Source organism: Mus caroli, unplaced genomic scaffold (genome assembly GCF_978045245.1).
Source record: "Mus caroli unplaced genomic scaffold, Mus_caroli_1 scaffold_9, whole genome shotgun sequence".
Taxonomy (NCBI): Eukaryota; Metazoa; Chordata; class Mammalia; order Rodentia; family Muridae; genus Mus; species Mus caroli.
Window position 1 is genome coordinate 69385066 of NW_028227264.1, and position 27399 is coordinate 69412464.

Here is a 27399-nt window from a genome sequence, read left to right on the forward strand (position 1 = left end):
GAAGGTATAGCCACCTCCTCTGGGCTTGCCTTTCACTCTCCAGGCTGGCCAAGGGGTACTCTGGACACAAAGAACTTCACAATGGTATGAGAAGTAACTGTCAACCAAAAGTATTTAAATCCCAATTTCAAGTGGCTGGCAGCTAACTGTCTAGAATCTTACCTGGCTATGCCATTGATCACATTTGACCGTGAAGTCAAAAGACACAGCAAGTGAGCACTAATACAAGAGCCACATAAACAAGTCAGATACATACATGTGTACACACATATATGCTCACATATGCACTCATATGCAGACACACATGTGGACACCTATGTACACTCTCATGCACATATACAAACACACACACACACAGAGTTTCCAAAAGATTACAAATCACTGTCATTTTCCCATGTAATTCTTAAAGAGTGAATTGTTTCACAGAGATGAAATAATCTTTAGGGCTAATATAGAAAGTTGATTATTGAGATACATATAGATACATACATATCCAAACCTTAACTTTGGAGACTGGGCTCTCATAAAAACTGTACCCTTACACCCTTGGCCGAAATGATAAAATTTAAGGTCAGAAAGCACAAAAAGTCTCCTGTGAGCCAGGTGTTTCAGTGGAGGGGAGAAATCCCAGAAAACAAAAGTCCTCTCAAGGTGTCAGAATAGCTTCCTCTGTCCTCCATAAGGCCTGGGAGGTGACACAGTCGCGCACACACAACTCTGAAGTTGGAGGCCTGTGGGGTATATGCAGCAGCTGCCATTTTCCCAGAGCTCTCCACCATCCCGATAGTATTCTGTTCTTCTCGTGCATCTTCATACTTCTCAACTTCAGCTGTGCTTTGTGTCAAGGATTCCTTCGCCAGCCTTCCAGTGACTCACTCGTGTCTAGTTAGCTGTGGATCTCAATACCAGGCAAGTGAGATGCTCTTGCTGTGCTAAGAAAAGCATACACACATAGGTTCCAAGTAAGAGCCTCAAAAGTCAAGTAACAGAAAAGGTCCAATGTCAATAAGATGCCCTCTTCTGGACTCCAAGGGTACCTCGGCTGACAGGGCAAGAAAAGTGGAATTGGGTCAAACTGCCTTAATAACCCTGGGTTATTATCACACTCCACACGGGTCAGAGACACCTTTGGCAATGGATGACAGTTAATGCAGAGACTTGCAACTGGCCAGAGTGCTAAGAAAAAAATGATTGTTCACTGCTCAGCTCTTAACCAGGACATCTATACCATCCCCTCCCAAGGAATCAACAGATACAAATATGTACCCGGTATCTAATAGTTTATGCAAATCACAGAAACAATGTATACATAGTCACCTGATAGCATAGGGTCTAGGAGAACATTTGCCAGCAGGCCCTGGAACTGGTAACTATTATTGCCAAGACAGCATGGAAGAGGACACAGGGAAGCTCAGCCGAGGTGTGCTCAGCCCCCTCAAAGATCAGAATAAACTCAGCACCTCAGATTTAACTTGTGGTAATGTTATTCAGAGGTAGACAGCCCTCCAGCCCCCCGTTTGTGGAGGAGTACTAAATAGATGTGTTATTTGCACATTTATTTTACCTCTGGCTTTATCAGGAAACTTGAAATTTGCACCAGAATCTTACCCTGGCCTGCCCTAACTGACAACTAACTCTTCTTTTAAAGTAGCATCTCCCGTTTCTTTCATAGACTGCCCAAAGCTTACACAGACCTCTCAGGAGTTTCCAAATGTTAACCAGTGTCACAGCCTGAAACAGAGACCAATGCGGTGGAGCAAAAGGTCCCAGCTACAGCGTTCTTGCCTTTGCATGTCTGGCACCTTTCCTGGGGCAGGCACTGTGTGGCAAACGGAACACGGGATCCAGCTGTGATGAATCCAGCTGCCATGAACAGCTCACCCCTGCCACACAAGCCTGCCTGCCTTCCCAAATCCTCAAGTGACCAGCCACCCAGAACCGAGGAGTCTAGCCAGTTTAACTGACAGCTCCCCTGAGCACAAGAAGAAATGAGCTCTCCTCCTTATCAAGGTTCCAAAACCCTGTGACCCTTACACGGAGATAATTAGAGATGAAGCCCGTCTTATCTGCACCATTGCGGGGCACAGACCTGATGTACATACCTGATGACTGACACAGGCTGCCTTAAAAGCCACAGGTAAAGTACACGGGCCAATAAAATCCTAAATGCAGACTGTGCCCCTCATCAACTATCCTGTAGAGAATATTCTCAGTAGGTCAGAAAGCAAACAGGAGAGACTCAGGAGTGTTGGGACTTTGTGTATAATAAAGGTTTCTCAGGGGACAGGGAGCACAGAGGCTGAAGAGATTGCTCAGTAGTTAAGAGAACGCACTGTTCTTCCAGAGCCTGAGTTCTCAGCACTCATAGTCAACCACCAGTAATTCCACTTCCAGGGCATCCAACGCCCTCTTCTGGTGTCCACTGGCACTGCATTTAACAATAATAATTAAAGATGATGAGATCATAAATTTGAAAGGGAGTCAGGGGAGATGAAAGAGAGCTGGAACGGAGAAAGACAGGGAGGAAATTATATAAATCCATTACTCACATATAAACGTATCAAAGAAATGTTTAAGGTTTAAAAAGTTCAAATCAGTAAGTACTAAACTAACAGATTAGTTCTTAAAGAAAAAAAGTCTATCATTTCATAGGCTTTTTCTCAAATTGCTACTTTACTAAAATCATAGAAAGTGGTTTTGGCCTCCTTATTATAAAGCACTGACTGACTCTGAAAGAATATTGGCAAGCTGGTGCTCCCAGCGACGAAGGTACAGTAGCCTTCACGATGACAGACTGCCCATGGGGAAGGCGGGAAGCCCTACTGTTATGGTCTGCCTGGGACTCACTGACTTGCAACGGAAGGCTCACTGTGGCCCTACTAAGTGTTCATCTATGCTATGGGGACCCTGCCTTAGCTTGGTGGATGACACACACGAACCACTACAATTCTACACAGCCATGCTCAGCCACACTGGTCCAGACGCGGCTGGGCCCTGTGGTCTCGCTAAAGAGGCCAGGACCATTTTCTCTGTTTATGGACTTGATTTCCAGCCATAGCAAATAAACAGTGGCTGAGAGGGGAGGTTTTGTAAAGACAGCTTTAATACAGTCCACAAAAGAAGGGAAAGAGCTAAGATGGTTTCCCCTCCCCACGCCTTGATCACACACAGAGCAAAATAATACAAGGCCGCTTTTTTTTTTTTCTTTTAACTCAAAAATCAACAGTCACAGGTAATAAAATGTGAAAGAGAATTCTAAAAGCAATCAGACCCCAGCCTCAGGGTACTAAATTTGAAATCCATTTCTCGGGACAAACACTAGGAAAATTCTCAGGATGTTTTTTCAATAAGTTTCAACAGCCAGTTTGCAGCATTAAAACTTTTTATCACTTATGAAATATGCAATCCCAAGAAAATTATTTGTTTGCCGTTGCCAAAGATAGCAGAGGCGGCTTTAAAGTTGTTGGCTTCTGAATATTAAATCCTGTGCATCCCACAAGATAGATACACACAACCTGTTGCGTAGGCTTTCAGAAACATAGACATAAGTACATGAAGATATTATATCTCAGTCTTAAACAGAACAGTGGGGAACCTGAGTTTGTTGTATTAACAAGGCACATTATCAAGCTCACAACAGGGACATCACTCAGTCTACTGCTTGAAGGGATTGTTGTTGTTGTTGTTGTTTTGGTTTCTTTGTTTGGGTTTGTTTGGGTTTTTTGGTTGTTTTGTTTTTTCAAAACAGGGTTTTCTCTGTTTAGCCCTGGATATCTTGGAAATGGCTCTGCAGACCAGGATCTCAGCAATCCCCCTGCCTCTGCCTTCCAAGCACTGGGACTAAAGGTGTGCCCCACCACCATCCAGCTCTTGAATGGGTTTCCTGTTTTACCTTGTATTTTTTTTTATACTGGGGGACCAAACATGTTCACTGGGCATGCTAGGCAAACACTGAGCTGCATCCCCAAACTTAAAACACTTTTATCATTCCAAAATTCACTTGCTGATACCTAAGCTCCACGGAGATGTTAGTAAGAGGTGGAGCTTTGAAGAAGTTATGAAACGGGACCACCGCCTTCTGAACTGGGTTCACATCCTCATCCAAAGAGGCCCAAGAGCTGCCTTGCCTCATCCATCACGGAAGGACAACGTTAGTAGAGGCCCTCCACCAGACACCTGCCCTGCAGCAGCCTGAGCTGCACCTCCAGACCCTAATGCTGGGGTTCCCAACCTGTGGGTTGTGACCTCTCTGGGGTTAGCACATCAGACATTTACATTATGATTCATAACAGCAGCAAAACTACAGTTATGAAGTAGCAATAAAAATAATTTAATGGTTGGGAGTCACTACACCATAAGGCACTGTATTAAAGGGTCGCGGCATTAGGAGGGTTGAGAACCACTGCACAATAGGGAGAAACAGATTCCTCCTGCTCTGGAGGTTTCGTTACAGCAGCCCCAACAGATGAAGATGCTAGCAATGTTACGGGGGGGGGGGGGGACTAAGATCTCCAAGACAACAGGCAGGAAGAAGCAGATTATACTTAATTTCACATCTGAGCATCTTAAAAAACAGACACTACATCTTGAATGCTTTACATATCAAAGCAGTAAGAGCAGAGACAGGTAACAAGCTGGGAGACACACGTCACCCAGTTCAGATCTCGGTACAAGCTTCAGGTGACTGCAAAAAGAGCCAGCCTTACACCTGGAATAGGAACCCTTCTCTAACAGACTCCGTGTGTTGGATGCCTGGTCTCCAGCAGGTGGAACTATTCTGAGACTTCTGGAAATGTTAGGAATTGGGGCTTAACTGAGGAAGTAGGTCAGTAGGGCACATCTCTGAATGGGCACACCTGGTCCCCGTCCCTTCTTCTCCCTCTCCGTCCTGTCCTCCCTGAGATGAGCCTTCTCCCACACTGCTAAGCTCTAGCTAGCTGACATCATGGGCCCAGAATCAGCGACACCAAGGATGGTGGACTGAAGCTTCTCAAACTATAAATCAAAATAAATCTTCCTCCTTTATTCCTTCTCTCTGGACACAAGAAGAATGAAGTGACCGACACTTCAGTAATACTCCAAAGAAAGAAGTCATTCCAAGAGAAGTAGTCCGTTGCCTGCGACAGCCTTCTCTGTCCTGTACATTGAGGAATTGAAGACTGTTTTGGTGTTTTGCTTGTTCAGTTGGTTGGTTGAGATTTTTGTTTTGGTTTTTGTTTCTTTGTTTTTGTTTTCCTTTTTTCTTTTCTGTAATATCTTCAGGCACACTCTTTGATTTGGCAGCAAATAATATTGACATAATATATCGATGTAGTTTTAAGACATTAAAAAATCTTAAGCAAGAAGGAAAGTGATTTAATACAAAATTCCCAAGGTGCCTGTCTGCCTTAATTATCTGTCATATTCCTTCTCGGTTTGCAGTTATGGTGGTCTTGGGGGCAGAGTAGCACACGTGTGGATGTCTGAGGACAACTTCTAAGAACTGGTCCTCTCCTTCCACACGTGGAACTGGGGATTGAACTCAAGCATCTTTACCCAGAGTCACCCCACCAGCCCCGCCTTCTTACCCTAAAGGGGGAAATTCATCACTAGAGAGGTTAAGATTCTGCCGTCTGTGTCTCAGTGTCTTGTAACATTTCTTGGTCAAAGTTCACTTCCCTACCCTTCCATTAGCCAGGTGGCGACATTATACTGGGTGGCTTGATGAACCATCAAATCTTTCCATCTAATTGAGCACGCATTTTCCTTTGCACAAAATGCTTCACTGCACGACTAAAATGACCTGCTGTGTTTGTTTTTATATCTAGCAATGGGATTTCAGATTTTCTGAAATACTGCAAGAAAAAAAAAAAAAAAAGGATCATTTTCTGATTGCCCATCCCCCACCCATCCCACCGAGACATCAGACACAGGCAAGGCTCCATTCAGCCAGAAGAGACGGGAATGCTGAACACCACCTAGGAGGTATAACTTTAACCGTCGTCTCAAGTTAATAATTTGTCACGAAATTAACCATTGTCCAACTCTAAATAGCAGTTCCAAAGTCTTACGAACAGGCTTGATCACCTTATAATGTAGGAATTACCTAAATAAACATTTTTTTAAAGCATAAAATTTAATATTCCTTCTTCCGGTGTGACAGGACTTGAGGGACTGGTTCCACCTCATTGAGAAAGGGGTCCTCTCCACAAAAGTGATTCCTTCTGGTAATAATGCATGGGGTTACACATTCTTGCTTGCCTCCAACAGAGCTGAAGGCTTTGAAGTCGCTCTGCTCGACAGTTTCTCCCATTTCCAATAATGATTAAAACCCATTCGGCCACTGTCTGAGTTCCAGAGATTCCAGGCCAACACTTGGTTTCACATGAGAGACTGCAGTGGCCCAAATGGGTCACTCACTGGAACTCCCCTGACATAAAGCTGCCAATCAACCTGGTGAGTTGAGCTGAGAGCTCTGATCCCCGAGAATTAACAGAAGATCACATTAAGCAGACCCCAGCTTCTCTTGATTTGATCTCGATCATAAGAAGAGAAACTGCCTGATGTTTGAAGACTCCCGCTGGAATGAGAAGTAACTGTATTTTTATCGAGCTGTGTGGTCAATGATTTGAGGGAGTAACAATGAATCCAGTTAGCTCTACAGACAATAGACCACACCTGGAGTGTGCTACTTAACCTCCTAGGTCAACTGTTAGAAACAAGACCAACAAGCCTCACCTCTCTTGAGTCCTTCAACAGAATCAAGATCCACCAGGGTGTCACAAGAACAGAATCGAGTCTCAGAAGTCTCTACGGAAACGTAATTAAAATTTTGGGAGACTAAAACTGGGAGTAAAGGAATCAAAGAGATGGCTCAGTGGTTAAGAGCTTTGCAAAAGACCAGAGTCTTGTTTCCAGCACCCACACTGGGCAGCTTACCTCTGATTCCAGTTCCAAGAGGGATCCGACTCTCTCTTCTAGTCTCTGAAAGCACAGTATCCCATGCACATATGCACATACAGGAATATACACACAATTAAAAAGAACATACTACAGGTTTTTTATTAACGCTAGAAATGCACTTTTATTTCCAAATGATTATTCTAAATAGAAACAATCCCAGCTAAAGTAATTACTTTTCCATCCCTACTATGTGAATTACTTCTTACTAAGCACTTTTATTTTTGAGGGGATTTGTTTTTAACTCCCACATCAGGACAACCTTTCAAGTTGAAAATAATGAGTTCAGCATTCACACATTTATTTACGTTCTTAATCAAGCACAAAGCCAAAAGAGAAACACATATGTTAGGTGTCACCTGCTGACTTAAGTAGTAAAATGTTAATTAATATTTATGATAGAAAAAGACACATATGTAAAAGAATTTGCAGCAGAATTGGGCAATTGAAACAAAGCCTGCTGAAATGTCATGTATTCTCTTGGGAAATACCAGAGCTACCAACCTCCCCTTGGCCTCTCCTTTGTTCCTTACCAGTTGCTACTTGGCAATTCTTCACTTCTGCTTTTCCTAGTTCTTCTGAGCAGATAGCCATTTAATGGCATGCCTGGGTTTTCAGATAACCACAATAGGACAGTCTACACTGCTTGGTCTACTATACTAAAGTAGAACCTCTCCGTTTAAAAAAGGAAAAAGAAACTCCCATTTTTTTCTCCTCTTAGTTTTAACTATTCAGATACAAGGGTGCATCAGATATTAACTTTTAACAAAAACAAGCTTTAAAAGGATTTCTTTAGAGCTTTATCTGTGGTTTTGTTACAAAGTAGTCCTTGGCCATTCAGGGATTCTTATAATGTGAGTATAAATCATATTTTTGGCTCTATGTTTGACAGTATGATTTCTTGATGTTTTAGAAATTCTACTGTCAGTCCTTTAAAGTCAAAACTAAAGAGAACCAATAATTCAAGAGACCCAATAATTACAGCCAAACTTAATATTCTATATATGGAATTACATTAACAGGGACAAAAGTGCCTTCTTCTACTGTAAGGTCTTAACTTGGGTTAACACTCCCAAGAAGACTACAGTGTCACTTACACATTTGTTGAAAAAGCACTAACAAAGTATGGATACACCAGCCAGGCAGAGTTAATTTAATTGGAGAAGACAATTGAATTTCCCAACCCAGTGGGTAAACAGATAGATGTAGAATAATGTAACAAAAGGGACCTGAATATAGGACAATCTTTTTTTATATTTTATTGATTCTTTGTGAATTTCACATCATGCACCCAATTCCACTCATTTCCCAGTCCTTCCATATCGTCCCTCCATCTTTGTACCTCCCCCAAAACAAAATAAAATCATTATACTATATATATAATGATATATATATATATATATATATATATATCGAGCTGTATCACAGTGTGTCATCATTGGTCTGGTTCGAGGCCTCTGGCTTCTGCTACACCATCAATACTAAACCCTCACCATCAATGCTGGCCTCCTCTCTGACATCCTGCTGCTACCCTGAGTCACTGAGATCCTGCAGCTTTGGTTCTGCAGGACCAGTGCTCCAGCAGCTCATAGGTGGAGAATAGGCCAACCCAAAGCCCTAGATCTGGGCCTGGGTGGTAGCTGAGTTGGTCAGCCAATCAGCACTCCCAAACCCTCTATCTGAGCTGCCTAGGCAAGGTGAGAGGGCGTGTCTCATCTGGGGAGGGGCGGAGCCAGCTGCTGGTGACCTCTCCACTGGCTGGTGCTATCTTGCTGTAGCTGGTGAGGGGCGAGGCCACCTCAGTGAAGCCCTTGAACATCACCATGATGTAAGGTGGCAGCCAAGCCTCTCACATCAGGCTGTTCCTCATAGTTCCGCCTCTCCATCTTCCCATATCTCCACCACACACTTGCTCAGCATAGAGGCCCGTGGCCTCAAGCTGTCTTCTCCCAGGCCCACCGAAGGTAGGACATATTTAATAATAGCAAAAAGTACGGACAACTGACTCCACATGATTCTGAGTCTATATTCTATCTACTAACACCAGCCGGTTATCACACATACGGGAATGGGGTCCAATGAGAACGTCAGGAAGATCTTCCCGTCACTGTGACAGGAAAGGAGGAAGGGAAAGAAAGGACCATTGCATCCCAGGCACCATGCGTATACCCATCACTACATAAGCTTTCTGACCAGAACATGGTGCGGATATCCTGTCTGATATCGACAGTGGAGGCTTTTTTGCGACAAATTGAAACCAACATGGTGACATCCTTTGACACAAATCGTTATATCCCAGCTCTTTGTCCTTGGTTACCTGCTGTTTGATTCTCTCCCGGGTTATCCTCAAGGTTCACGTGCTCATGACCCATCCTCCAGCCTAAAGGCAACCCTCTCTCCTTTCTCCTCCTTCCTGGTCTCTCCTGAGAGCCCTTACTCGATCCTCAAGTCTTGCCTTTCCCTCTCTCCTGTCACAGGCTCCAGCCTCTTATTAACCAACTCACTTGAAATTGGGGAGCAAGGTTTACATAATGAAGGCTGGTGTACATGGGAACTGTCTTGGGGCAAGCAGATCTTGGGGGTACAGAATTTAGAATTTGAACACGTAGCAGAACCAACCAAACCCCCCCACACACACTTGTTCACATGAGACACATGTTCTGTAAAGAGAAAATCCTGGTTTACACCCTTAACAAGCCTAAAGCCAGAAGGTAAAGAGAAAAAATTTAGGAAAACGGGAGCAGTAGCCACTCCCTTGATGATGTCATAATCGCGCGCACCTCAGCTCTCAACACACACTCACTCCCTAAGCCAGTCACAGATACCCAGACCTTCCTCAGCCTCTGAAGTTACCCACTCCAGCCCCGCCCCAGAAGCTGCTCGAAGAGTTTTGCTGCTCAACCTACCTTAACTTCTGACTCAGATAGAGTAACTTGACAGCTAAAAAGAGAATTTGACTTTCTTTGACTTTTCAGAAAGTAAGCCCCCTTCCCTTCCCTTTATCCCTTCCTGCCTCCCTCCCACCATCCTTCCCCTTCTCCCTCTGTCCCTTCCTTCTCATCCCATGTCCCTCCTCCCAGAACCCACTAAGATAGCCAGCTTCCTGCCCTGCTGTTTTCTCCCACTGGGTCCAATAAAATTGTCCTTGAGTTCCCTGTGAGGCAATTTTTTAAGTTCTTTTATCTATGAAATCAAGAACCTGAAGAAAGGTCTGTGTATCCCTTCGCAATACCACCCACATACGAAAATGAGCTGAGTTCTAGAGAAATGATAACTTTCCTAAGGCCACATGGGAAGGGAGTTTCAGAAATAAGAGATTAATGAATTTCTTGATCTCTGGCCAAAAATAAGGGCAATGTTTAATTGTACTTTGAAAATATCAGCTCTCTGCACAATTATTAAGCTCCTAATGTCACAGAAAGACAAAGTGTGCATTATCTCAGTTATGCAATCTAAAAGTGCCACGTTCGTGAAAGGGACTGACTGGGTTGGGGAAGCTAGTGAGAATTAGCAAGAAATTGGTCAAAGGAGCCGAAATTTGAGTTAGGAAAAACAAACTGAAAACATTTACTGTGCACAGTGTGAACTATAAGTAACAGGAATGCAGTATCAGGGCCAGCAAGAGGGCTCAGCACATACAGACGCTTGCAACACAGCCTGGGTGAGCGGGGTTCAATCTCCAGGACCCCTGTGAAGGTGGAAGAAGAAAACAGACACCATAAAGCTGTCCTCTGACCTCCACATGTGTGAAAAGGGGTATATGTGCACACACATCACCCATTCTGTTACTCAGATGAGAGTAGGGTGGAGAAAAATTATATAAATTCATGTAAGATGCAAATAATTGGTTCTTGGATACACAGAGCTAAGGAAAAAGAGCCAGTCTAAAAGGCTACATACTACACAATTATTTTATTGATGTGCTGTGCACTTCTGTCAAAAGCCAGGGAGCACAGGGCAGACCTTACTGTCTGCATGATATGAGAGAGATCATACCTGGGAAAGAGCTATAATGACAGAAATGGATCAATGTGAAAGTCAAGGGAGGCAGAGGTGCTGACCTATGTGTCACCAGATGCCAGTAAGATGTGTAGCTTGAGGCAAAGAAACTGTGCACTGGGCTCTGCTGATGTCAGTCTTTCATAGGCTATCGGCCAAGAAGTCAAAGACAGGTCTACACTGTATCCTAAGTCAAACAATAAATGAACACCGATCACAGGAATCCCTGTTAGCAGCCAGGGAGAATGCTCAAGTGACCTCTACTGTGAAGATTAGAGATGGTGCCTCACTATAAGTCCTGTCTGGCTTACAATAGCTACAGATGGATACTATCACAACTGCTTACAGAACCATTTATAGACATGTATTATACAAACTATGCGCTGCTGGGTCAGCTGGAAGGACCTAAAGGAACAAATCCCAATAGGGATGAGAGCACCAGATCTTAGCTCTAACGCCATTTTCTCATCAAGGCACTATGACTCCTTTGAGCAATGGAACCTGGACAATCGTCTGACACAAAATAAGAACCATGTTCAAAAGTAATCAAAAGGGAATGCAAGGGGCGAAGAGGGTAAACCAGAGGGGCCATGATGCTCCAAAATGAAACTGTCTGAGCAATCAAATACGGAACAGTGACGATTGATGTAAGCCTAACAAATACGTACAGCTCAACTGCAGTCCAGACTCTGTGACCCCAGAGCAGCACAAAAGCAGCAGACAAGCCAAAGACGGGAACCAAGCACTAGGACTGAGACAGTCACAGTTCAGAGAGGGGGGCGCTCACATGTTAGTGCACTGTGTTGTCCTGAGCAGAATTCTGGAATGCAGAAAGGAATGGATGGAGACGGGGAAGAAAAGAGGAAGACTGAGGTGAAGGGAAAGAGACAAGAGCAATCAGAGAAACCCGGCTGAAGCATGGACTTTGGATCAGAGTCATGTGCCCCTAGGGTTCATTAATTAATGTAAATTGTGAGTAGCAAGGGAGAATTGGGTATGAAGTATGTGAGGACTTTTGTCAATTTTAAATCTACTGCAATGAATTACAAGTTCACATAATGAAGGAACTAAGATGCCTCCATCACACCTCCAAACACCAATTTAACTAAGCGTGATTTTACCTAAGCTTAACATACTCTTAAAATATTAAAACAAATATTAAAAATAAAACCAAAGCTACTACATTCACAGGGTAGAGGCTAACATGTTTTTGGTCTGTTTTAAAGATTTATTTGTTTGTTTGTTTGTTTATTTTATGTCACTACACTGTAGCTATCTTCAAACATACCAGAAGAGGACATCAGATCTCATTTCAGATGGTTGTGAGCCACCATGTGGTTGCTAGGAATTGAACTCAGGACCTCTGGAAGAGCAATCAGTGCTCTTAACCACTGAGCCATCTCTCCAGCCTAAGCCAATATATTTTAAGCCTGTTGTTTCTTTTCAATAATCTAGATATTCTCTAGGTTGCAAAACTGGAATATTGATTTTTTTCGAGCATCTAAAACTATTGATAAGAGCATCCACAGATAAACTACAATAGCAAGAGAGCCTTTCTTTCATCAAGCAAAACTGTGGCCTGGGCCTTTTCCATAATGAAGGGGCTGTTCAAATCACAGAGCCCCAGAGATGGAGCTTAAAGACATCAGCAAAAACACAGGTGGGGTGGCATTACGTAATGAACATTTCCATAATCTGAGCTTGTTGGCAATAAGCGTCGGGAGACTGTTTGTAAGCATTGAAATCCTACACCCTGGTTTGAACAATTACTAATTCTGTCTACTGGAAACCCACAGTGCTCCGGGCAGCAGTGAGCTATGAAAACTCTGGTCTCTCACCATAGGGAAAACGTTGCTAACTAGATCAGAGAAAAGATTAGCCCAAGAAGCCACCTGGGACACAGTGTAATTCCCAGAGGACATTATCCAACTCAGCCAAACAAATACTCAATCTTAAGTGTTTCTATCTCAAAAAAGAGTCATGATAACACCCCACAAACAGCTCATGGCCACAACAAGCGGCAATGTGTGTCATAAGGACACAGCAAAGTCAAAATTCTCTATTTTAATATTTCTGTGGGATTTTCTGTTTTGTATTTTTTTTTAAACTTTGTTTTGGTGGTGATGGGTGGAGTTTTCTTTTGGTTTTGCTTTTCTATGGTTTTGTTATTGGTTGTTTTGTTTTGCTGGGAGACAAGGTCTCCCTGTCTACACAAGCTTGGTCCAGCCCAAAACTCCCTATGTAAGTCCAGGCTGGCCGGGAACTCAGAGATTGACCTGACTCCTTTAAAGTATTAAGAAAAGGTCCTGTGCCACTACACGCAGGAGAAACATCTCTTTTATGAGCTTTAATCATGAATAATGTTCAAATGTACCTACATTTCAAATACAATCTGACACTGTAACACATTCTTGGAGTGTCTTGTAAACACTGGCCACATCTGTGTAAACAGAACACAAACGGATACCAGATCAGGTAAATGAGGATATTTGATATTTAAGACTCCACAGTAGAAGAACCTGCTTTTGTCCCTCCTGCCTTAATTACAGGCACAGATTAATCTAGTTCATAGTCCTCTATTAGACCTCCTGAAAGCTCAATTCTAACTTTAAGACACTGGCTCTAGTTTTTCTAAAACATCAAGAAATAATATTGAAAAAAATAGAAGCTGAAATATAAGTCCTTTCTTTGCACAAGAAATTTTCTAAAAAGCCCAAGGGCTGTTTTGCAACAAAACCACAGATAAGTTTTAAATAAATTCCCTTAAAACTTGTTTTCACTAAATATCAATATCTGATGACACATTTTTCTCTATTTAAAGCCAGTAAAAAAATGAGAGTAGTTTTATTTTTCAAACATAAAAATTCTACTTTTAATTAATAGCAGAACAAATAATATGGACTTTCTCATTGTGGATAAGTGACTGGAAAACGTGGGCATAATAACACACACACACACACAAACACTCATGCTCAGAAGCAATAGAAAAATATCAAGAAAGTGAAGGATTGCTAAGCCAGCAACCAATAGGGGAGCAGAGAGCTGAGACAGCAAGGATATCCATCAAAAGCATTATCCATGAGAACAGATGCTAATTCTGGGGAGAGTAACATGAGAGCCCAAGTCACCAAGTTAGCCGACTCTCAGGCAGATGCAAAGAGCCAGGCACTGGTACCATGTAAAACAATGTTACATAAATAAGTACAATGTGATTCCCAAAGTGACTCTCCAAACAGCCAACAGACAGGAAGAGAAGCCTAACCGTCATCCCTGATGGAGGAAGGACCAATGCACTGACGAGTGGCTCTAACGAAGAAGACTGATGCCACTCGTGAGGACTGGCAAGTTTACTGAGCATACGGAAAATCCTTGTTTTGTTTTGGCGCAAGCTGGTTTTGATCCGCAGCCCACGCTGACCCAGAATTTGCTACATAGCCCAGGCTCAGGACTTCAAACTTGTAGCAAACCTCCTGTCTCAGCCTTCCAATTCTGGGATTTCACAGGTGTGAGCCACCGCACCTGGCTGAAAATTCCCTTTTGAAAGAGCCTACACAAGGCACTACAAACAACCCTTTGGGAAATTAGAAGGTAGTATTCACTAAAGCTAAACCTATCCTTGGTTTATACCTTGTTTTACCCCTCTTGGACCCGCGAGAAATCAGCCTCCACAACAGCTGTGGGCAAAACATGCACAGCTGCTTCATCCCAACAGCCAAAGCTAAATAGGACATAAAGAGCTGACCACAAATGAACCCTGGAGTGTTTATATGTCAGAATATCCCAAACACAAAGGAGCAAACGGGCAACAGAACACAAACGCAGCCGGTTCAGACAGGAGAGAACCCACAGAGCTGGTCAGGAAAAGCCATAGGCCAGTTTATCAGGACAAAAGTCAGTATTGTGACAAATCTGTTATTAAACCAGCTACACACAACATTCATGAATCTCAAATGCAGAGTGGGCAAAGCCAGACATAACGGATTATGTCTTATGGAATTTTATTTCTGAAGAACATACGCAGGCAGAGTGCTTAGGGATCCATATCCCTGCACATAGTTAAGGCTATCCGGAAAACTCCAAAGGATACTATCTCAAAACTAACGCAGCTGTAAGCATCAGAGGTAAGGGGGTGGCCAAGAAGGGAGCATGTCTTGGATGTGTGCAGTATTTTCTTCTTTTGAATAAAAGAAATTTTATTGATCTGCACCTTCTGCCTATATTTTATTGGGCATTATTCCTCATGATTTAAATGCTAGAAACAAAAACTTTGAACTGAGGAATTGGAATAATTTTTAATCTAAAAAGATCTGGGTAGTTGAAGTCTCAGACTGAAAATGGATATAAGAGAAGCAGATTCATATTCACCAAGGCCACTCATGATGATGCACAGAATAATTCTGTCCTTCAGAAATAGTGTCGTCAAAGCCTCTAACTCATAAACACAACAAACCATAGATTATCCCTCAACTGACTACATGTAAACATGAAATTCAATTTTGGAACTCATTGCTGAAGTTTGTCAATAAATATTAAGACCACGGTTCTGAATAAGTTTGAGTTCTGCGTTGCACCAAACACTTTATAAAGTCTCACACTAAGCAACACTTGAAAACCTTTGGAGGCTGGAGAGATGGCTCAGTGGTTAAGAGCACTGACTGCTCTTCCAGAGGTCCTGAGTTCAATTCCCAGCAACCACACGGTGGCTCACAACCATCTGTAATGGGATCTGATGCCCTCTTCTGGTGTGTCTGAACACAGTGACAGTGTACTCATATACATAAAATAAATTTTTTAAAAAAAGAGAGAAAGAAAACGCTTTATTACATGACATACCTTGGCATGTTTGAATTCCTAAAATATCAGACAACTCGGTGTGACTGAAAAATGCAAGTGCCAGCGTAACAACCCTGCTCTCCTGTGTTTGTGTGTGTGCACTTGCGTCTGCACATGTATGTGTACACAGGTGAATGGGGAGTGTTTGCATGTATGGATGTGTCCATAGGTGTGCATCCGCTACAGGGGTGGGCGCTTGTCCACGCATATGTGTGTGGAGACCAGAAGTCAACATCAGTGACTTTCTCTCTTGTTCTCCACTGAATCTTTTGAGGCAAGGTCTCTCACTGAACCCGGAGCTCATCCATGGGCAAGATTGGCTGGCCTCTGAGGTATTAGATCCTATCCGGCTTTCTATGCCTCTCCTCCAGTGCCACAGTCACTGAGGCAGGCCACCATGCTTGGCTTTTAGATGGTGTTGGAGATCTGAACTCAAACCATCTTGCTTTCAAACAAGCACTTTACCCATCTCAGCATCTCCATCGCTCTGCTTTCATTTTCTTAATCGAAAACCATCTTTCAAGCCTGTCTCCTCCGCAAAGTTCGTTCTTAGGTCTGAAAACTCAAGCAACCACAGAACCATTTTCACCCGAGATTAGTATTTCTCAGGAACAACGTAAATCAATGTCCCACTAAACCAGCCTCCCGTTCACCACTGACATGTGTTCCCCAACCCAGGGTCTGGTCATCCAGTGTTCCTCATCCACTGGGCCCCACAGACACCCCAGACGCCTCAAGCAGTGTAGAGGGGTGGAGGGACGGAGGGGGAGAGGGGTGGGACTGAAGACCACCACACCTAGCCTCACAGGCGCTGAACTCCACTGAATTTCCCACTGAGGGCAAAATGAACACAATTCAACAGAACGAAGGGCAGTGGAAAACTGATCATCTGAACACAGCATCTGTTTCTAATCTTCAGGAAATTTAATTTCAACATGTGGACTTTTGAGACTTTATTTTTTTTTTCTCTTCATTTCGGTGCTGGAGACGAGTGAGTGGGTGGGTTGTTTCTGACTCTGCCTTTCCAATCTGTCAGTGGGCTCGGCTGCTGCTACAGCTGTTGCAAACGTGGAAACTCCTCAATTAGGAAGTCTGAGGATTGTTATGCAAAATGGGGTCAAAGGGCCAGAGTCCACTTTACACATAACTGCTTCATCCTAGAACGTGATTTGAATTTCTCTCTTGAGAAATTAGGAAATGGATTGTGGGGTGGGTGTATGTGTGGGGGTGGGGGGGTGTGCATGCCAGAAGAGGTTGTTCAGCATCTTCCTGTGTGTCTCTCTACCTAATTCGCTTAAGATGGGATCTCTCACTGACTATAGAGCTTGTTCTGTCAGCTAGATGGGAGGCCAGCAAGGCCCAGATATTCTTCTGTCTCCATCCCACACTCCATGGCAGAGCTGGGCTATCGGCACACATACCTCTTCTGTGAGTGCAAGAGCTTCATGTTTACACAGCAAGCACACTTGCCCATGGAGCCATCTCTCCAACTGCATAAATCCACTTCTTAAGAGTTACGGGCTGGAGCGATGCCTCCGCTGTTAAGAGTGCCGATGCTCTTCCGGAGGTCCTGAGTTCAAATCCCAGCACCCACATGGTGGCTCACAACCATCCACAATGAGATCGGACGCCTTCTTCTGGTGTGTCTGAAGACAGCTACAGTATACTTACATAGAATAATAAATGCTTTTTAAAAAGAGAGAGAGATGAAGAGAGAGTAAAGAAGTATCAATTTCGATTACTATGAGCAAAATAATTCTCCCAAACTTCCTGGATAACTTTTCTAAGGAAAACAAAACGCGTTTAAGGTTGTGAGCATTAAGTTCACGTATCAGTTATATAGGAAGGCAGGCAACAATTACCAAAATAAATAAATAAAATAAAATATTTAAGCATGAATCGATATTGCTAAGCATACATATCCTGCTTTGTGTTAATTAACCGTCTTTTCTTTTTAATATGCACTGGTGTGTGGGAATCGGATGCCCTGGCACTGAAGTTACAGACAGTTGTGAGCTGCCATGTGGTTGCTGGGAATTGAACCTGGGTCCTCTGGACGAACAGCTAGTCCTCTTAACCACTAAGCCATCTCTCCAGCCCCCCTGGTTGGTAGTATAATAGCAATATACATTTATTCCAGTTCACTTGAATTGCCATTTGGTAAAGACCCCAAAACCAGTTGTAGAAACAATTCTAGAGAAACAAATCCCAAACCAAGCATCAACAGGTGTTCTATCTGAGGGCCCTAAGAGAGAAGTGTGAGTTCGACGTACCAGTTGGTTACAGATAGCTGACACTTCCTGTGTCTCACACATTGCCTTCCCTCCACACTGTATCTCAGTAGCCACGGTTCCCACTTCTCACAGGCCCACCCTAATACTTTTAACTTGTTACCTCTGCAAGACTCCATCCCAAGTGAGGTCACATTTGGAGACACAAGGAGCTAGATCTGAATATTGGATACACTCCAATCTGTAATGTATGTAGACCTGTATGTGTGCACAGGCAGTCATTTATGTCATGTCTAAGTGCATATGAATACATACATATATGACCAGAACCATCCTCTTCAATTCTGGGGGATTTAGTTGAGTTCTGTCCCCATGCCATGACCGAGGCCTGTCACATCCCTAATGTTGTCTACCTACTCTGCTCATAAGCTTATTTCTGCTTTCTTTTTTAGACACATAATGAAGACCACACATCCATACATCTATACGTTTCAAGACTAAAGAGAGCTGCTTCAAGCCAAGCAGCCTTAAATGCCGATTTATGCCAATAAATGCCGAAAAGGAAGCATACTTTCCAGTGGAGGTAAAGCTCACAGTGAAACCAGGAGGAATGTGCAAGCCAGCAGAAACTGAGCTCAGTTGGGCCAAACCATGATAGTCTACTTGAAAAATATGGAAATCCGAGAAAGTCGTTCTGTTACGATTGTTAGCTGTGGAACTCAGGCAGGCCCTCTAAACGGCAAGTTGCACAAATCCGTCTCATGCATCTACTGTTGAAAGAAGTGTCTACTCTGCACATTTGGGTTTAAAAGCTTGGAAATAACTGAATTTTGCCTGCTGTGGCCTCCTCAGCACTGAATGTAAATGCTGTTACCACAGGGGGCTGGCTGCCTTTAGGAAGGTAGGCTTTCCACAAGTCTCCAGAGCAAGGACTCGGAGCTCAGGTTTCTTGGCAACCACGCTTTTACCCTTACAAAACAGAATTTTTCTCTTTCTTTTCATCTAGTAATGGGTGAACTCTTTGAGGCATCTTGAACTTTTTAAACAGCTTTTATGGAATTGGCATAGATGTCCATCCATCCAACAGATGAGTGGATCATGAAAATATGGTATGTACACACAATGGGATCTTATTTGGCTGTAAAGAAAAAAAGTGAAAGTGTGGAATTTGCAGGAAAATAAATGGAACTAGAAAATATTATATTAGGTGAAGTAATCAGGGTCAGAAACACAAATACCCATATGGACTCTGATAGATAGATAAATAGGTAAACATATCGGTAGATATAGATAGATAGATTAGATATAGATATACACACATACAAACACATATTCTAACTTCTATATATGTAAGTTTACATGAGTGAGTTTGGATAGAGAACAGAAAACTGGAAATGAGTCCAAGAGATATGGAAAGGCAGCTTTAAGGACCAGGTAAGAAAACACAGGGAAGTAGGAGGGGGCTTAGAGAAGGCGGAAGATCCAGAGTGCACATTGTAAAATACAAGCAAAATGGGTTGAAGGAGATCAACCAAACTTGGCATGTATGAGGCTAACATACGAAAGCCTGCTACTCTGTAATGACAGTTAATTTTTCCCCTAAAGATCATGGAAGTATCTTTATACAAAGAATTTGCTAAGGCAAATCTGTTTTGTCTGAAAAGAAATCAATCCGGAGCCGCGAGTGGTGGCACACACCTTTAACCCCAGCACTCAGGAGGCAGAGGCAGGCAAATTTCTGAGTTCGAGGCCAGCCTGGTCTACAAAGTGAGTTCCAGGACAGCCAGAGCTACACAGAGAAACCCTGTCTTGAAAAAAAAAACCCAAAAAATAATCAATCCGGGTATTTTGTTTTATGGGGGAAACCGTGTAATATAAACATTACTATCTGAACTATTTTAAGTGTGTGGTGCTTGCTGTGTACAGAGTGGTGCTTGGAACGGGCACAGCTCAACAGATCTCAGATGTTTCCTCATCTTGCAACATTAAAACTCCATTTCCAGGAGCTACAGAGAAGGCTCAGTGGTTATGAGCAGGTACTGTTCTTGCAGAGGACCCAAGTTCACTTCCCAGCATTCACAGTGGACCACTAAGACGGATACCCATATATCTATCTGAGTCCATGTGGGTATTTGTGTTTCTAACACATATATGCAAACAAACCCAAAAACAAGTTCCTCAAAAACTAAATCTATTAAACAGCCCTAATGCTTGCCTCAGTGTGTGTGTACAGGTATGTGTCTATGTCTACGTATATATGTGTATGTGTGTGTACATGTATGTGTGCATGTGTGTATTTGTGCTCACTAAGGTTCACTAAATATAAAATTACCTCAGGCGAGTGAAACCGATTGTCCTACTGTCCTATCTAGATGCTTCCCAGTTTTGAAGCCTAGGATGCTCTTCAACGTGGCATTTCCATATCCCTATCCATTTCTTCTTCTTGTCTGGTTGCTCAGATGAAGATGTGGTTCTCCATTAGACAAAGGTAGTGGGAGAGAGAATCTGACATTGCTGCTGAGCTTAGTGGGAAAACATTCGATTTTCCACCCTTGAGTGTGCCTGGCTGTTCTCTCTCACTCTGCACTCCCTGCGCCCTCCTCTCGCATGCGATGCGGGATTTCACATGTGGCCTTTATCTCGTATGTGTGTTGTACTTTCCATTTCTTAATCTTTTGAATATTTTCTTTCGATAGAAAACTTGGTTTTTCTCAAATGCATTTTCCTCTATCCACTTAGTTATCTTTCCATGTGTTAAAATAAAAACACAAACAGTAGCAGTGATTTTCATATTCTGTCTCCTTCCTGCATTTCAAGAAGGAATCTCATGAGGTCACAACCTGTGACCAACAACGTGTGTTGTTGAGTTCTGTCTGCCCAGATTTTGTAGCAATAGACACAAGAGACAGTGTCCCTGGTCCAGTTTCCCTGAAGTGCTGTTGCTTGGAGCTTCTCCTCCTGGTTGATTTTTGGAAGAATTTGAGGTCAGTGCCAATTAAAACTTCTGGAAGCTTAACAAAGTGAAGCCAACCCACTTTGGGATTTTCTGTTGAGAGGTTTTTGTTTGTTTTTTTATTCTAATTTAGTCACCTAATTAGGTCTGTTCAAATACTGTATTTTTTTTCATAATTCTGTCTCAGCAGATTATATATTTTGACAGTCTTCGAGGTACATGACTGTTCAAGCACTTCATTATGACCTTTTGATTTCCGTGGCATCTGTTATAATGTCTCATTTCCCATACCTGATTTTTCTCATGATTTTTTTTTCTTTTTGATTCCACATTAGGTAAAAGAGGTGGTGGTGGCGCACGCCTTTAATCCCAGCATTTGGGAGGCAGAGGCAGGCGGATTTCTGAGTTCGAGGCCAGCCTGGTCTACAAAGTGAGTGCCAGGACAGCCAGGGCTACACAGAGAAACCCTGTCTCGAAAAACCAAAAAAAAAAAAAAAGAGGTGGGAGAGAGACTCTTACATCACTGCTGAACTTAGTGGGGAAAAATCAGATCTTTCACCAGGAGTTTTCATTTTACAGTTTTCTTTAAAAAAAAAAAATGTTGATCTTTGGTTTTTTATTCTTTTCATTTGTTTATGCTCCACTCTTCCGTCCTTCTCTCATGGGCTTCAATTCAGGGTGGAATTTTGGCTTTTTGATGTTTTGGTTTGGTTTTGGTTTGGTTTTTGGTGTGTGTGTGTGTCTGTGTCTGTGTGTGTGTTTGTGTGTGTGTGATTGTTGTTCAGCCCACAACCATCTGCCAAGTGGGTTCTACTGGGCGGCTTCCAAGAACAGAGCCTAGGTCCCCTGCAAGAGCAGCAAGTGCTCTTAACCACTGAACACTTGCTCTGTCCCCCTCGAGTGGCTTCTCGTGAGATGCTTCTCCATCTCCGTCCTGGTTTATTGCCAAGTGCTAGATTCCTGGTGTGATCAAATATGGGTTACATAGATCATGCAACCCCCATGCTCACTCTCTGATACCAACCATCTTATTGCGACAATCTTTTTTTTATTTTGGCCACTGTGAAACTTCAGACAATGTTTTCCTAAATTGTAAGCCCCTGGGGGAGAAAAAAAAAATCATACAAACCCTACAGATCTGCAATGATTCTGTGTTTCATTTTCCAGTTTCAGCAAACCTAATCTTAAAATCCCCTTGCGAGATGGGGGTGGTAGCTTAATCAGACGACCTGTGACACCAAACAAGAGGGCCTGAGATTAGATTTCAAGAACCCACACATATACCAACACTTGCAGAGGTTGCTGAGAGACCGATCTCTGGAGCTCAGTAGCTTGCTTTCAGTGAGCACTAGGTTCACAGAGAGAACCCATTTCCAAAAATAAGGTATCGAGTCACGGAGAAAGATGCCCATTGTAAACCTCTGTGGCTTCCAGACACTGTACATCTACAAATGCACACACAAATATGTACATATCATACGCAAACACACATGCACGCACGCACGCGCACACACACACACACACACACACACACACACACACACGGTAGGGGAGGGCTAGACAGATTGTTCTGTGGTTAAGAGCACTGGCTGCTCTGCTTGAGGGCCTGGGTTTGCTCCCCAGCACCCACACAGTAGATGACAACTACCTATCACTCCAGTTGGAGGTGATCCAAAGCGCTCTTCTGGCTTCCGAGGGCACAGCACACATGCAAGCAAAACATACCTCTGCATAAAATAAAATATCTCTCTTACAACTTACTAAACAAAAATAGATTTTTAGAAACCCGTATTAAAACTGACATTTCTTTCCATGACTGTATCCGCACCACTCAAGCCAAATAAATTTTCTAACTTTTTCAAATTAAGCCAGTTAATAATCGACCAGTTAATAAGACGAATCTCACCAGGATTGGCTTTGCTGTAATTGGTTCTTTTAACAACAGCAGCAGACACAAGAACAACAACAAAAACCTCAGAAGTTGATTTTAAAAGGCCGTCTGAGAACAGAGCAGAGCACACATCAGGGGGTCTTCTGTGACACCCGAGGAGAACATTAAACCCTTCTCAAGAACTCATTGAAACAATTCTGAAAGGTGGAGATCTGGCCATACAGGGGTCCTCACGACATTTAAAGTGAGAATATTAGCCACAGGGCACAAACCCTACCCCAGGAAACAGGATAACTGGAGTCACTGGCTGAAGAGAAGGAAACTATGATGAGACCTGCTACATGGGAGAGATCACTCTCTGCTGTCGTGTAACAATGTGTCAACACGAACAGGCGCCAAGGATGGTTTACTCAATTACTATAGAAAAGCCCAAACAAGCTGCTGTCCAGCCCACAGGATACCGGGTGCCGCCAACCTGCCTGCCCAGAGGCCAGGAAAGAGAGCGTGTGGTTTGCTCTCTCTTAAGCACTGGACCCTCCACCGCCAAGACACTCCAGCTATCCTCCTGGGAGACGTACACACAGAGACAAAATCCTACCGATGCCACCCTCGGGGATCACTGATGGAGAGCCCAAAGTACCCACTCACCGTCCAAACAGACAGAAATTCAAAGAACTGGTGGGTCTGCAGCTCGAACTGTGCAAAGGCTCAGGACACAGGAGCTTCCAGGTGTCTTAAAGGGTTTTCCCACCCAAACCCCTGAGAATTTTTTTGAAACAAAGTTTTAAAGGCAAGAGTTAGCCACCAGCCTGTACCTGACTGCTAGCCGGCAGGCAATGTACTAAAAGAAGAGGAAGGCTCAGCTAGTTAACATGAAAGAGGTCTCATTTTCCAGAGTGGATGGATTATGTCATCTGACAGGTTTTTAAATTATGTTTATGATAGCCAGGGTGGTGCCGGCCTGTAATCCTAGCTCTTGAGAAACCGAGGCAAGAAGACCAAGGGTCCAAAGCCAGCCAGAGCAACGAAAGTAAAATAAAATTTAAATCCTATTTTAACCACGGATACATGCTTGCCTGACTACTAGATGGGCCGGTACTTACAATTAATTTGAAATTTTCTAATAAACTTGACTAATTTTAATTTAACACCGGCCCAGGTGAGATATGTTTAAGAATTACCCAGCATTCCCCTCCCTTGAGTTGATTTTGCATGTCCTCCTCCACAAGGCCATTGTCACATCGGCAGTCCTCTCCGCACTCCCTCAGCTGAGCATGGCAGACCGCCCTGTGTGTGGATAACACCTCTGTCTTCTTATAAAACACAGCTGCCCAGTATCTCTTGAGACCAAATGCAAGCCCTGGGTGTAAAGTTCCATTCCATGAGGCCGTTAGCCCAAAACGGGCCAGTTTTTAATTCAAACCCACTACGTGTCAGTGACTTTGTGTATATGGTTCAGCTATTTCACAGCGCTGGGCTAGATGCTACAGTCAAATAGAAAATGGATATGAAAAACACAGACCATCCACAAGGCACCAATTGTGAGTCAGCTTTATAAACATTATTGTGTAATCTTCACCACAGCCCCAAAGAGAGGCATTATTATCCCCAGTTCACAGAGGAGGGAAAGACAATTTAACCAAAGACAACAGAAGGCAGAGCCTTTTGCCTACGCTCCCACTGAGATTCTCAGCCATTCTCGACTCCACTACCAAGACCCTCTGAATTTTCACAGGATTCAAAAGGTCCCTTGCCCTGTGGGGAGGGTGGCATACCATACCAGTTGTGATGTCTCTCCTCCCCACATTAGAGCCTGGACTCTAGAACAACCCTTGAGGATACTGTTGCCCTGAGTCATTCAGAATTCCAAAAAAGAAACCAGAGCCCCCAACTTAAAGAATTTATGGGGTTGGTTTGTTCATGGAAATGTATGTCCCGACAGCGTCCATGTCTCCTGGGTTGTTCCTGAGAGCTCAGAGCCCTGGGAACCATGTCTCAGACACAGTGAGCACGCAATAAAAGCTGCCAATGCTTTCAAGGTCACCCTCTTTCCTCAAAGTCCACATGCTTCAAAACTTGCCTTGCAGTATAGTTCCCCACCCACCCAAAATTATGTAATAATCACGGTCACTACAACTCTGCCTATAGTCAAAGTATGTTTCTGACCAAATGTGTCACAGATACAAATAATAAAAGTGTATTTCTAACATGTGCTTAGAAATACAGGAGTAGCTAATTGGTTAGGTAAAAAGGATGGACCGAAAGCAGCAATCACAACTTTAAGAACAACCCCAAAAACCATGCAAACAACCCATAAACCTATTCACGTCAGGAAGCTGAGACAGCTCCTAGGATGCTGAGATTACTTGTAATTATATTTCCTTTTAAAAGTTCTCTTCAAGGGGCTTAAAAGATGGGTCAGTGGTTAAGAGCACCGACTGCTCTTGCAGAGGTTCTGAGTTCAATTCCCAGCAACCACATGGTGCCTCACAACCATCTGTAAAGGGATTTGATGCCCTCTTCTGGTGTGTCTGAAGAGAGTAATGGTGTATTCATATACATAATAAATAAATCTTTAAAAAAATGAAGAAGGAAGAAAGCATCTTAAGTACAATGAGAACACCATTCAGGTGGAGTAGTTCCAGGGTAGCTGGGAAGCCAGTGGCATCCTGAGAAAGTCTCACCCACTGCTCAACCTGGTGCTGGACAGAACCACTGAGTCTAAGGGAGATCCTGATGACCGGTACAAGCTGAAAGAGGACATGAGGCAGCTGGGGCTCGTGCTGTGCCATGGCACCTCAGTGATGCTCACCTGCCTGCAGGATGGCATGGATGCTATCCCTCACCACTTCATGCATCAGCAAGACTCTTAGCAGCTGGTGGAGGGGAGCCTGGCCCCAGGGACCTCCCTCCCTTCCAAAGGGTGAACTTCTGCTTGGTGTTTTTGTCTTTTGATTTCGTTTGTTTATTTGTTGTTTTTTTAAATAAAATTACCCATGTGGGGAAAAAAAGAAGACTATTTTGCTTGTCTTGGTATGTGTTTGTATGTGTGTCTGACTGTCTGTCTACATGTGTAGGAGAGGTCACAGGTGTTTTATGTGTGTCCACATGACAGACATCCAGCCTTTACTGTCATCCCTCAGGCACCATCTGCTTTAGTTTTTGAGATCTCTCACTGGCTTGGAACTCACCAAATGGATGAGGCTAGCTGGCCAGGGAACCCCATCATCCCCCTGCCGCCTCCTCCCTATCACCAGGATTATAAGTGCACGCCACCACATCTAGGTCTGATGGGTTGTGAGGCTCAAACTCAGGCCCTACAAACAACGACAGAGCCGTTTCCCCAACCCTCCCACTCACCCCTCCCCCCCCAAAAAATGTGTTTTTAAAACTATTTTATAAAGTACTTAGTAACTATTCTATCAACCCACTAAAGAAAACACATTTAAAAACTGAATGCGGTCTGAATTGCAATGCAGCAATGGAGACAAGTTCTCCCCTTCGCCAGAGTGTAAACAGCTGTGCGCTCCCCTGCCAAATCCATCCAACGAGCCACTGTACACAACCCACAGACACTACACTCCTAGATGCAAAGTCTCAAGATGGCCTCATAAGGAGGCAGAAATGCTAGCTCCTAGGGCAGCAAGGAACCCCCCGGAAGACAAGACTCTGAAGTCCCTGGAAGTATTTAACCATCTCTAACCACCTACTCGTGTTTCTCAATGTTAGGTCCCAGGACCACCTACAAGAGTCTTGGACTCAATGGTTTCAAGACACAGATCTCTCTGCCCCCCTCCCCTCCCCTACACCCTGCTCAGACATGAAGAGCCTGGACTCAGAGAGGATGAAAGCTGGCTTTCTTAAAACAAACCCTGGATTCTGATATATACATATTTTAAGAAATCCTGATTCAAGACATGCTAATCAGATAAGACGGACATTGCTTAAATTTTTCAGTCAAAAAAGATAAACAACTCTCACCCTGCACTGGCCATCTTGCTGCTGCCAATATCTCCCAGCTGTCATAGAAAACAAGCCACGCTATCAGAACCATGGGTACAAGAGGCAGGTAGCCTTCAAACCTGCTTCTCTTCTTCCTAACCTCCAAAGTCTTTTAGAAAATTATCTTTGAAACATCGCTCAAAAGCCTTAGAACGGCCAAGCGTGGTGGCACACGCCTGTAATCCCAGCCCTTGAGAGTCTGAGGCAGGAGGATGGTGAGGATGATGTGAGGCCAGCCTGGGTTCATAGTGAGAGCCCACCAGGAAAAAAACAAAAAACAAAAACAAAAAAAAATGGAAGGAGGACTGCAGGGGGGTTGGGGGGACCAAAAGATCCATCGTACTAAGCCCCAAATTTTACCAATAAGATTTCCTTCCCTACTGAAATAAGGGAGGATTCACGCAAGGGTTTTAGGGGAGTGTCTGGAGCTTATGGATGATGTATCTCCATCTCTGCCTCGCCTTGCACTGTATGGATTTCACACAGAGCATCTCTAGTCCTCACAATGTAGAAGAGATTCTGTCCCCATGTTAAAGATGAAGACACCAAGC

At 43.5% G+C, this 27399-nt stretch overlaps 1 protein-coding gene and 1 pseudogene across 3 annotated transcripts in view; one reads left to right on the forward strand and one right to left on the reverse strand.

The window, feature by feature from the left end:
- Bicc1 (BicC family RNA binding protein 1) overlaps nt 1-27399 on the reverse strand; it is a 225194-nt gene that overhangs the window by 188187 nt on the left and 9608 nt on the right. The gene's annotated exons all lie outside the window — the stretch shown is intronic.
- On the forward strand, nt 1390-25719 carry LOC147002670 (U6 snRNA-associated Sm-like protein LSm7 pseudogene; annotated as a pseudogene).